This window comes from Peromyscus eremicus, chromosome 1 (genome assembly GCF_949786415.1).
Source record: "Peromyscus eremicus chromosome 1, PerEre_H2_v1, whole genome shotgun sequence".
Lineage (NCBI taxonomy): Eukaryota > Metazoa > Chordata > Mammalia > Rodentia > Cricetidae > Peromyscus > Peromyscus eremicus.
In genome coordinates, this window is record NC_081416.1 from 159,852,673 (window position 1) to 159,863,043 (window position 10,371).

Consider the following 10,371-nt stretch of genomic DNA (forward strand, 5'->3'; position numbering starts at 1 on the left):
GATGGCAAGAATTAATATTGTGAAAATGGCTATCAAGTCAGTCTGTAAGTTGAATAGTAATCTCCACCAAAACCCAAATACCAGTCTTCCCAGGTGTAGGAAAAAACTCTGTACAGTCACGTATGGACCTGCAAAGTCCCCCAGATAACTTAATTAATACTGGGCAAAAACATTAATGCTGGTGATATCGCCAGTCCTGACATAAAGTGATATTACAGAGCAACAGTAACAAAATCAGCATAGCACTGGCACAAAAACAGACACATCCATTAATGGTATAGAGAGGACTGAGATATAAACCCACACAGCTACCGAGAACTGTTTTTTGACAAAAATACCAAGCATAGGCTTTGCAGAAAAAACAGAATCACAGTTTTTGCTAGGAAAAGTGTATGCTACTTGTAGGAGAAAAAAACTAGATTCCTATCTCTTACCCTGTATTACACTCAAGTCCAAATGCTCCTAAGAATTTAATGCAATGTTTGAAACTGTTAGAGGAAAAAGTGAACACTTTTAATACAGAACCAAGCAATGACTGATAATAACCTCTCCATCCAGGAGCTGATGCCTACTATTGACAAGTGGGAACTCATAAACTCAAAAAGCTTCTGCCAAGCAAGAGAAACAGTGTGGATGCAGCCCATAGAATGGAAGAAAGTCTTTAGGTCTCTACATCTGATAGAGGATTACTATCTAGAGTGCAAAGAACTAGAAAGTTAACAGAAAACATCCTAGTTAATAACTCATGAATTAAAAGATATTTCACAAAAGATGGAATTCACCTGTCCAACACACACACACACACACACACACACACACACACACACACAGACACACACACACAAATGTTCATTGTCAGAGAAGTCTAAATTAAGATTACTTTGAGATTAATTTCACTTGAGTTAGAATGACACTAATTAAGTCAAGAAATGACAAACAGTGTCAAGAACACAAACTGAAGAAAAACATATGTCACTGGTGAGGATATAAGCTATTACATCAGGTACAGGGGTTGTAACAGGCCCCCAGACCTCAGCACAATGGACACTACGTTGGAGGCATCATTCTGACCTCAGAACCCAGCATGTAGGCCCCAACACCTGCAGAAATGGGAACAAAGACCTTATACATGAAAGACAAAGTCAATACCTCCAGGATCCAGGAAAGCCCATAAATGTACTAGCCTTGTCTTTTTTTGGCTTCTGTAGTTCTGCTTCTTGCTAACTGTTCTTGCTCAGTAAAGCATGTCAACACAGGATATAGTTTTTGTGCTTAAAAGACCAGAGGCAGTGAGGCTCAGGGCTGCATGATTTGTGCAGGTTTCCCATGCAGCTGCTGGACAGAAATACAGACTTTCTATTCAGACATAAGAGTGTCCATGTGTGCTCTTTTCTAGAATCACCACACAACAGAATCACAATGGAGGTTCTTAAAAAAATAAAAATGAATCTTCCACATGACCCAGTTATACTATTTCTGGGTATTTACAAGGATTTCAACTCATATATATATTAGTGACATATCTGCACATCAATATTGATTACAGCAGAATTATACTAGTCAGGGTTCTCTAGAGGAACAGAACTGATAGACTCATTCAATCTATCCATCTCTCTCTATAGAAAGGGGATTTATTAGAGTGGCTTACAGGCTATGGTCTACTTAGTCCAACAATGCATATCTACCAACTGAAAGTCCAAAGGTGGAGTAGTGGTTCAGTCTATGAAGCTGGATATCTCAGCTGGTCTTCAGCATACTCTGGAATCCCAAAGAAGAAGTAAGATCTAATGCCAGTGAAGGAAGGACATGCTAGCAAGAGCAAGGGCAAGCAAGCAAAGAGCAAAGAGCTTCCTTCTTTCATGTCCTTCATATAGGCTGCCACTAGAAGGTGTGGCCCAAACTAAAGGCAGATCTTCCCATCTCAAAAGATCTGGATTAAAGTTGGATATTTCTATGTCAAATGATTTAATAATTTTTTTAATGAAAAAAAAATCCCTCACAATTATACCCAGTCAACTAATTCCACATGTATTCAGGTTGACACCAAAAATAGCCTTTGCAACAGTCCACAGCAGCAACATTAGGGAAATAGCCTGAGTGTCAACAACAGAGAAAAGTATAAAGAAAATGTGATGTATTAACACGTTGGGAAATTATTAATTCATAAAAAGAATGAAATTATGCTTTGTGAAGGAAAATATCTGTGGAGATTATCATATAAATTAACCAGGCTCAGTAAACTGTCCATGATTTCTTTCATATGTGGTTCCTAGATTATATTTATGTAAATGAAATCCTATGTATGTGTTTCATGAAATTAGAGGCATAGCTCTGTACAGAAAAATGATGTCTAAGTGCTGTGGGGAGAGGTGAGAAATGGTCAGACTGTGGTCAAAGAGGAAGTAAGCTCAATACTCAGTATGTGCTTCAAGACATACCATGTCCTGTGAATGAAAAACTCCAGGATAATAATGTTAATACAACTAGAGCATTTAATTGATTTAATACTTAAAAAGTATTTTGTGAGTTTTATTTCATATAGAATATGATATTGTACTTGGAAAATGTAAAAATTAAATTATCAAAGTTAAGATAAATACTGAAAGACAACTTACTCACAGATGAAATAACAGACTTAAGACTTTTTAGGGAGTTTTACTAAGTACTCAAATATATGTGAATATAGACATTTTGTATATCCATCTATATCTACATAGTCATCTGTATTACTACATTTGGACCTATGTATCTATACATTTCATTTAAGTTGTTAAACTCCTTGTATACATGTGTATTGGTATTTATATCTCTTCTTATCCACATTGAAAAGCACTTTGCTCTAAAAACCTGGCCTGCTCTTACATTGCATAGCCATAATATCGAGAAATTTCCATATCCTTCTCCCTCTGAAGGAAAAGCTGCAGTTTTCCCAGAGAGGTGTACTTGGCAGCATTCTCTCTCTCCCGTTGAGCCTGCCTCTTCATGGCCTCCCTCTCTGGCCTCTGCTCTTCTGTGATGGGCTGTGAGATGACTGGCCCTGGAATGTCAATTTTCCTCCATGGAATTGTTTGGCGGCTGAAGTCTTGCAGCAGATATTGGATTTGAGGTTTGGGAGGTGATGGGGCCTTGTTCTTGTCAGCAGAGGCAAGCTCCCTCTGGAGTGAAGTGTGAGATGATGCCCTGTAGGATACTGGCCTACAGAGAGCTGGATGAGGCCCAGTGCAAGACTGGATGGGGTTGGTTATGTTAGCTTGTGTGGCACTGGTAGCAATAGGCAGAACTGGCTTGTCAGAGGCCATCAAAGAAGTCCTGGCAGGAACTGGTTTGGATGGCTTGAGTGTGGTAGGCTGAGCCGAGTGGGAATGAGGCCTCACAGGGTATACTGCAGGGGGCCTGCGTGAAGCCAGGGAGAGAGGCTTTCTGGAAACCAGTCTGGCTTGTGCCTTGTCCGGGGCTGGAAAAGGCAGAGGTACCAACTTGACCTTCCCAGGTGGGGGCAACTCATACTGGGATGGAGATGGACACTCCCTGTGGACATTGTTCCCTGGTCTCTGAGCATTGCTCGGGCTTTTACCAGGGCCCCGGACATCACATGGCACATCCAGAAGGGATGAGGTGGCTGGGCCTGTCCTGCTATCTTTGTTGTTGCTGAAGTTTAGCCGAGCCCTGGAGGAGAAGATGCCAGTTTTCTTCTTCCCCAGTGGGTAAAAGACTTGCACAGATTCTAGCATGTGCATGCCGAGGTGAGTTCGAGGCTTTTTAAAGCTGTCGTGGCTGAGCTCACGTGGATTCCTCTTCCTCTTGTTCTTTGGCTTGGTGGTATTTTCTTCTGCCTTGACTCTGTTCCTTGACTGCTTCAGCTCCTCTCTTTTCTTGGAGTTTTTTTCTCTGGTTCTCTTTGTCTTGTCTTGCCCCTGAGCCCTAGCTCTGCTGGGCATGTTAGGTGTGGCTTTCTGGGCATTGCCCTCCAAGTGCTTAGGCATGTTGTCAATAGCCCCTTCACTGGACCCAGCACTGCCCACAACCTCTTCTTCCTCCACCAGGTCCTGAGCTGGATTCTGGCCTGAGAAGACCCATCAAGCATCTCAGAGGCTTTCTGGCCATTCACTTGGTCCACAGGTACCCTGATGATGCTGGAGCTTTCCTGGGCCTGATCCCTCCTGATGTCTTTGGATTGGATTGCTGTGGGATCTTGGAATTGGTTCATTTCAGTGATTGAGTTGAAGAGTCGGGGAAGGTGAATATCTGCCACCAGTGTAGTCATGTCTGCAAAGTCCATGCTGGAGCCCATTGCATCTTGCAACACCCCAGGCTCATCCTGACCAAGGCTGTTGCTTCCCAAGGTGGCATTGTCAGGAGAAAGCTTCTGTTTTAGGCTCCCTGAATCAGTGTAGCTCAGGGCCTGCTGCATGTTGGCATGTGCTAAAGGGAGAAGTGATGGATCTTGGTTTTCTTTTATGCCCTCATAGGCATCCAGAGGAGTTGATAGATTGGCTGTCATCAAATCCAAGTCGTTATGCTCAGTTTGTTCCAAGCTTGGAGCAGGAGGCAAGTGCAGGAGTTCTGAAGGACTGTCGATGGGGGCAATTAATGACCAGTCCCCATGGACAGGTGGTGTCTTTATCTGGACATCTTGGGTGCAGGCATTGCAGAGGTCTGGACTTTGCAGCAGACAGAGTGTCTGGCCAGAAGTTGTCAGTTCCAGGGATGTCTCCATTTTCACCACTGAAAAAGAGTCAAGGAGGAAGTCAGTGCCTGGTAAGTGAGGTGCTCCCCACTTTTCAGTGCACCTCAGTACTCAGACCCCTACAACAGTGGGGAAGGCATTCCTATGAGCTCTGCTTGAGTGGCACAGTCGGCACAGCACCTCTGTTGGGAAACTTGTGACCACTGTCTTATTTCTGGTAACCATGTGATATCATGTTTTCTCAGATGTTTGTTTTGTCCTCGGTGTTTGTGTGTTGTGTGCATGCATAGTGATCATGGGGAGGTGACAGAATTCCCTTGGGGTGTGATCCTCCCTTTCCTTTCTCATGTCTCTGTAAGAGTGACCCTCATTTCCGTGGAAGTTTGCTATCAGCAGCTTGTCTGGTCCATAATTTTCAAGAACTTACCTGTATCTGCCAACTTCTTGCCATTACTCAAATGCCCCCAGTAGCCTGGCTTTTTAAGTGGTTTCAGGTATCCAAACCCAGTTACTCACTCCTGCAAAGCAATCCTTTCAACAACCCTGGATTTCGTCCAGCTCCACATTTCACAGCCTTGTTATTAATGACATGAAAATTGGTTTAAGAAGGTGAAATCTTTAGTCTTGGGTGTGACTGTGTAGTAGAGAACATATCCTAGTGATCATGCATAGCCTTGGCTCTCCTCTGAATAACCAACCATAGCAAAGAAAAGGAGAGAGAGAGAGAGAGAGAGAGAGAGAGAGAGAGAGAGAGAGAGAGAGAGAGAGAGAGAGAGAGAGAGAGAGAAGCTTTGCCCAACTTAGCAGTTGTACACTTGTACACTGGGTATACCGGACTCTCAATGCACTTAAGCTTGGAAGAGAATGGCAGGGCCAGCACTTGGAATCTGCGAGGAATACTTCTTCTAGGACAGATTTGGAGTTGCACTGCACTAGAGTCAGAATTGAACCCAGAGAAAATAAAGTGTTCCCAAACAGAAAGGCCTTGGTGTCCTCTACAGCCCCGAGGAATAGATTAGGAAGGAGGTGATTGCTGTGTAACAATGCATGGGACTGATAAGCTAGGTAATTGATGTGTGTGTCTGTGGTGGTGTCCTTGGACATGTCTTAATGGAGGATGGGTGCCACTCATTGCCCTGCATTGTCAGTCATTATAGAGACTGAAGATGGAGATGGTGAGCCAGGCCAAGGCTGAGCTCTCAGGACTCCCATCCTTTCTCCCTGAGGACATCCACTGCTGAGAAGTCGAGCTGTGTCTGCTTTGAGTGATGATCTCACTCCTCCCTTCTGGCTTTACTCACCTTGAAGACTGATGTCTGCCATGTCTTGAGCAGGTGTGGGATAGTAGATGGCAGAGGTGGAGAAAGGCGTTTGGACATTTGTTGGCTGAATCTCCTTTAGCATCATCACCATCTCTGGTTGCAGGGCAGAGCCCTGACCCCGAGAGTAGGACACAGAGCCACAGGCCTGCAGGCACTGCCCAAGTTCTCCAGCCATCAGAGGGCCCGGGATATTGAGTTCATAGTAGTGCACCTGGCTGCCCTCCTGGTAGGAAGGTGCCAGGCTGTATCCTGGATTTTGCAACTGTGGTGGTGTGTCCTGCACAAGGCTGGCAGACAGTGTTGGATAGGAAAGGACTAAGGCATTGGGATCTAAAATATTGTCACCCTGGGCTGTCATAGACAAGGAGGAGAATGTGGTATTCTGGTCAATGACAGTTACAGTGAAGTCCTGGAGTGCAGCTCCCCTCCTGTCAGTGCTTCCCATGGGATCCCACTGGAGAACACCTGGATAGGAGAGTGCTGAGGCAGAGCTCTGGCCCTGGTCAGTCAGTGCAGTCACCATTGTTGTGCCAGCTGGTAGGTAGGGGTATGCACTGTCCATGAGCTGCTGGCAACAAGTGCTGGAGTCTGATGGCAGGAGCCATGCTGAACTCACAGCTGGGGTGGAGACCCTGGAGAAGTTGCACACACTTCCTGCTAAGGGCGTGGCATTCCTCAGCACAGGCACAGAGGGCTGCAGAGCACATTCTGTCCCACAGAAAGGTGCACTTTGGAAATTTTCTGTAAGAAAGAAGAGGAAAGTGGAAAGAACAGTGAGATGGAATCTGCGTGGCTTCCTGTGAGGAGCTTTATTATCTGCAGTTTGTCCTGTCTGGGAGAGTCTGAGACCTATTTTCCCTCATATATCCCAAACAAATGGTTCAGAATGATTCTTGGTAATGGATAGGATGACACTCATTTGATGAGCTGCCTGTTCTTCCTGTGTGGACATGCACTTCCTAGTTGATCCACGTTGACCCTTGCTCTTACTAGACAACACCCTTTTTTGCCCTGCTTTGTCTTGTTCTGATACCTGCTGTGGTACTGCCTCACACCTGTGTCCAAGAAGAGAAGTGTTTAAAGGAGAAGAACCTCATGCCTGTGCCTTTGTCCTGTTCTGTGCAGATCTTTCTCTATGTAGAGATTAAAGGTCTCTCTACCTAGATCAGTCCGGCCTTGGCAATCACACAGACTCGCCTGCCTCTGCCTCCAGAGTGCAGTGTACTTACTTGCCATGTCTACCAGATTTGTCTCTACTCTGAGCTTTCTTACAATAATGATGTATCAGGAATTTCATAGATAAGCACTGCATTTAAGCTAAGAATCCCTTTCTCCTCTTAACTCCTACTGTTTTCATCCCATGCCTTCTATAATTAATGTCCTCTTGCTATTTATATAACCTTTAAACACATATGGGTACATGAGTTCATGAATACAACCAACTGATAACATTTTTGTCTTGTTTGCACCTGTGTAGTGTGACCTCTTGATATTTCTAATGAGTATTGTGTCTGAATGAGATTGTTTCTCAATTTAACTCTGGGACAATTTTTTTTGCCAGTTCCTCAGTAACTATTAATTTCTTATAACTCTTCTACTGAGGAACCCTTGTGAAAATTGCACCCACTCAATGGCATGCCAGTTGTCATAGTGCAGTGTACAACTGTCTGTCAGAGTGCCCAGCCCCAGTTGTCAATATCCAACACCACCAGTGCCCATATGACAATAGGCACGTTGCACAATTTAGCTGGATGGCAGGAAACAGAGCAGGATACTGTTTTGTGTATGTGACATGGAACTTTTTTTCAGACTGATCTTAACCGTGTGGTTGTCTGTACATGGCTTGGGAATTATAAAATGTATATATGTACAATGTATGCAATGCCTTGTGTTATTTTGATTTAATTTCTGTGGTTGTCTGCAACGTTCTGTTCCAAACTACCTTAGTGTGCCTCCAGGGACACTCTGCAGTGTGCCTTCTTGTATGTCTATATTTTCTCATTCCTCATACTTTATTTTCTTCTTCCCCAATTTCCTGTGTGTCTGTCTTACATGTAACTCCCTCAATATATCTTCCACTACAATAACTGCCTTCTCAGAATCCATGCCTTCTAAGTCAGTTTCCTTTTTTAATCTAGGGAAGTCCAAGTAACTCCAAAACATGGCAGCCATTCTCTTTGTCTATTTTTAATATTTATTTTGGTGAATGTGGAGACAGGCCAGTGTAGACCAAGTTACACTTGAACTGAACTTCATCCCTTCAAGCTCTACATGCTGTGATTACAAGTGTGTGTCACCGTTCCTGGTGTGAACATTACTTTTAGAGCGCCCTGATCTTGAAACAATAAATGGGAAATAGTATGCCAGGGAGTCTGTCCCATTCTTGTTAAGGAATGCTAGATTTCTGTACATCTTGTTCAGGTTCCTGTGTCTCTTGAATTTAGCATCGTCAAGAAGGGCCTGATTATATTCCCTGTTCACTTGCCTCTTGAGACTTGACAGTACAGAGCCCAGAACTTAGTGACACTCTCATCTCCCTGAGGTTGATGGAAAACACTTGAGATTAAACTGTCTGTCCAAGCTCATATACCTAGTCAGAACCAAACCTAAATGTGACATTCAATTCAAGACATCACTATCAGCATAAATGGTATCCCCAAAACAAAGATTTAAAAGAATAGTAAAAATAAGGGAGATGTGATCAAAAGAAATGTTTAAAGTTTCTTTCCTTACCTGCCATGGTCGGAGGGAGAGTATCAGCAATCCACCCTACAATGTAGGAAGAGATTTGGTTGTCCTTGTCTGATCAGCTGACCTAAATGGCAAGTGTGTCTGGTATCAGACAGCACTTACTGGTCACTGGTCACAGGTGACCTGTGATGGTCCAAATTTGTTTACAGGCATCTCCATGGATACTCCAAGTACATACCAGGTGGTGGTAGGTTTGGAGGGACAATGATGTCATAAACGGGGCAGCAGCCAATGGGAAGGTTGGATTCTGAGCTAAAAGATGGTATTGGTTGAATAGGATACCAGGAGACCAATAGTAGCCATGGAGGCTGAGGTGTGGGCTAGTGAAAGGAGGCAATCCTGGCATGGAAGTCCCCCTTCCCATGAGGTTTACTCCAGAGTATTGGCAGAGCTTCTTATAAGGTTCCATGTTGAAGCTGTGTCTACTGTTTCTTTGAGGTATCAACTTCTAGCAGACAGTGTCCCATCAGCATGCACTGTACATACAGTCAGTAGTCTTGGGCAGGAAGGAGGTGAACACCTAGGTGGAGGGAAGTCAGGTGAGAAACCGTTTCAGTTGATCTGATTTATGGGCTGTCAGCATCTGTCCATGACCCAAGGAAGAGATCAAAGGGCTCCTTTGTGACTTTGTTGAAGGACAGGACTGAGTGCATTGAATGCACCTTGGATGATGAACTCCAAGACTTTTCTCTTTGAGTGTCTTCTCCTAGAGGCCTTCCTTAGTCTGTGTTGCCCCAGGCAGGACTCACATATCTCTTCTCTGCTTTTTACCCCTTTTTGGTAGGGTTTGATTCTTGGACCATTGTAAACCTGTATCCTTACGTGGTGGGCAGTATCATGGTGAACTTCCAGAAGCAGTGTTCTTTTGTTCACCGTGAAGATGCTTGTAATTGGATGCTGCTGGTAGAAGCAAACACTTGAGGGCCTGATGGTGAACCTTGCTGCACATGTTACCTTTTTCGAACTTGTTGCTCTTTTGCTGCCCAGACTCGTATACCTTTGGATGTTTTCTCTCCTTCTTGACTTTTATTTTCCTGAGATAGGCAAGTCTCTGTAGCCCCTGTTATTCTGAAACTCACTGTGTGTCTCACCCTGGATTCAGACATGTGGGCATTCTTTTTGTCTTGCCTCCCTTCTTATAGTATTGAGGTTGTTAGCCATTGAGTCTGGCCGCCTTCTCTCTTCATCCACAAGTATAATGAGTGTGACAGTTACTGAAGCTTCTTCCTCCTGGCAACAGTCTGCAGAATCCTGGGCTTCTAGCATTCTCTGCCAAGTGTGAGTCTGAGATCAGGATAAAGAGAGTAGAACACCTGGAGAAAGAAGACATGTTTTGGTACTGGGTGCTGGGTGACATGAAAAAGCATAGTATTTATTTTTCTTCTGTATGTATGGAAAAGAACAACCAGTTTCCCATCTCAGTGTATCTTCTCAAACAGGAATGTGATCTTTTGTTGAAATATGGGGAAATCTTGTGTTTCCTCATTTTGGTTTAGATTGTTTTCATTCTTTTCTGTCATTGACTGGTGGGTTTTTAGCCAGTATTATGGCATGTTTATAGTACACATTTATATACATTTCTTATTCTAACTGCCTGAAAAAGTACTAATA

The 10,371-nt window shown here is 43.8% G+C and overlaps 1 pseudogene; it reads right to left on the reverse strand.

The window, feature by feature from the left end:
• Window positions 1-2,639: 2,639 nt before the first annotated feature.
• Window positions 2,640-9,024, reverse strand: LOC131922315 (uncharacterized protein C2orf78 homolog; annotated as a pseudogene).
• Window positions 9,025-10,371: the final 1,347 nt, after the last annotated feature.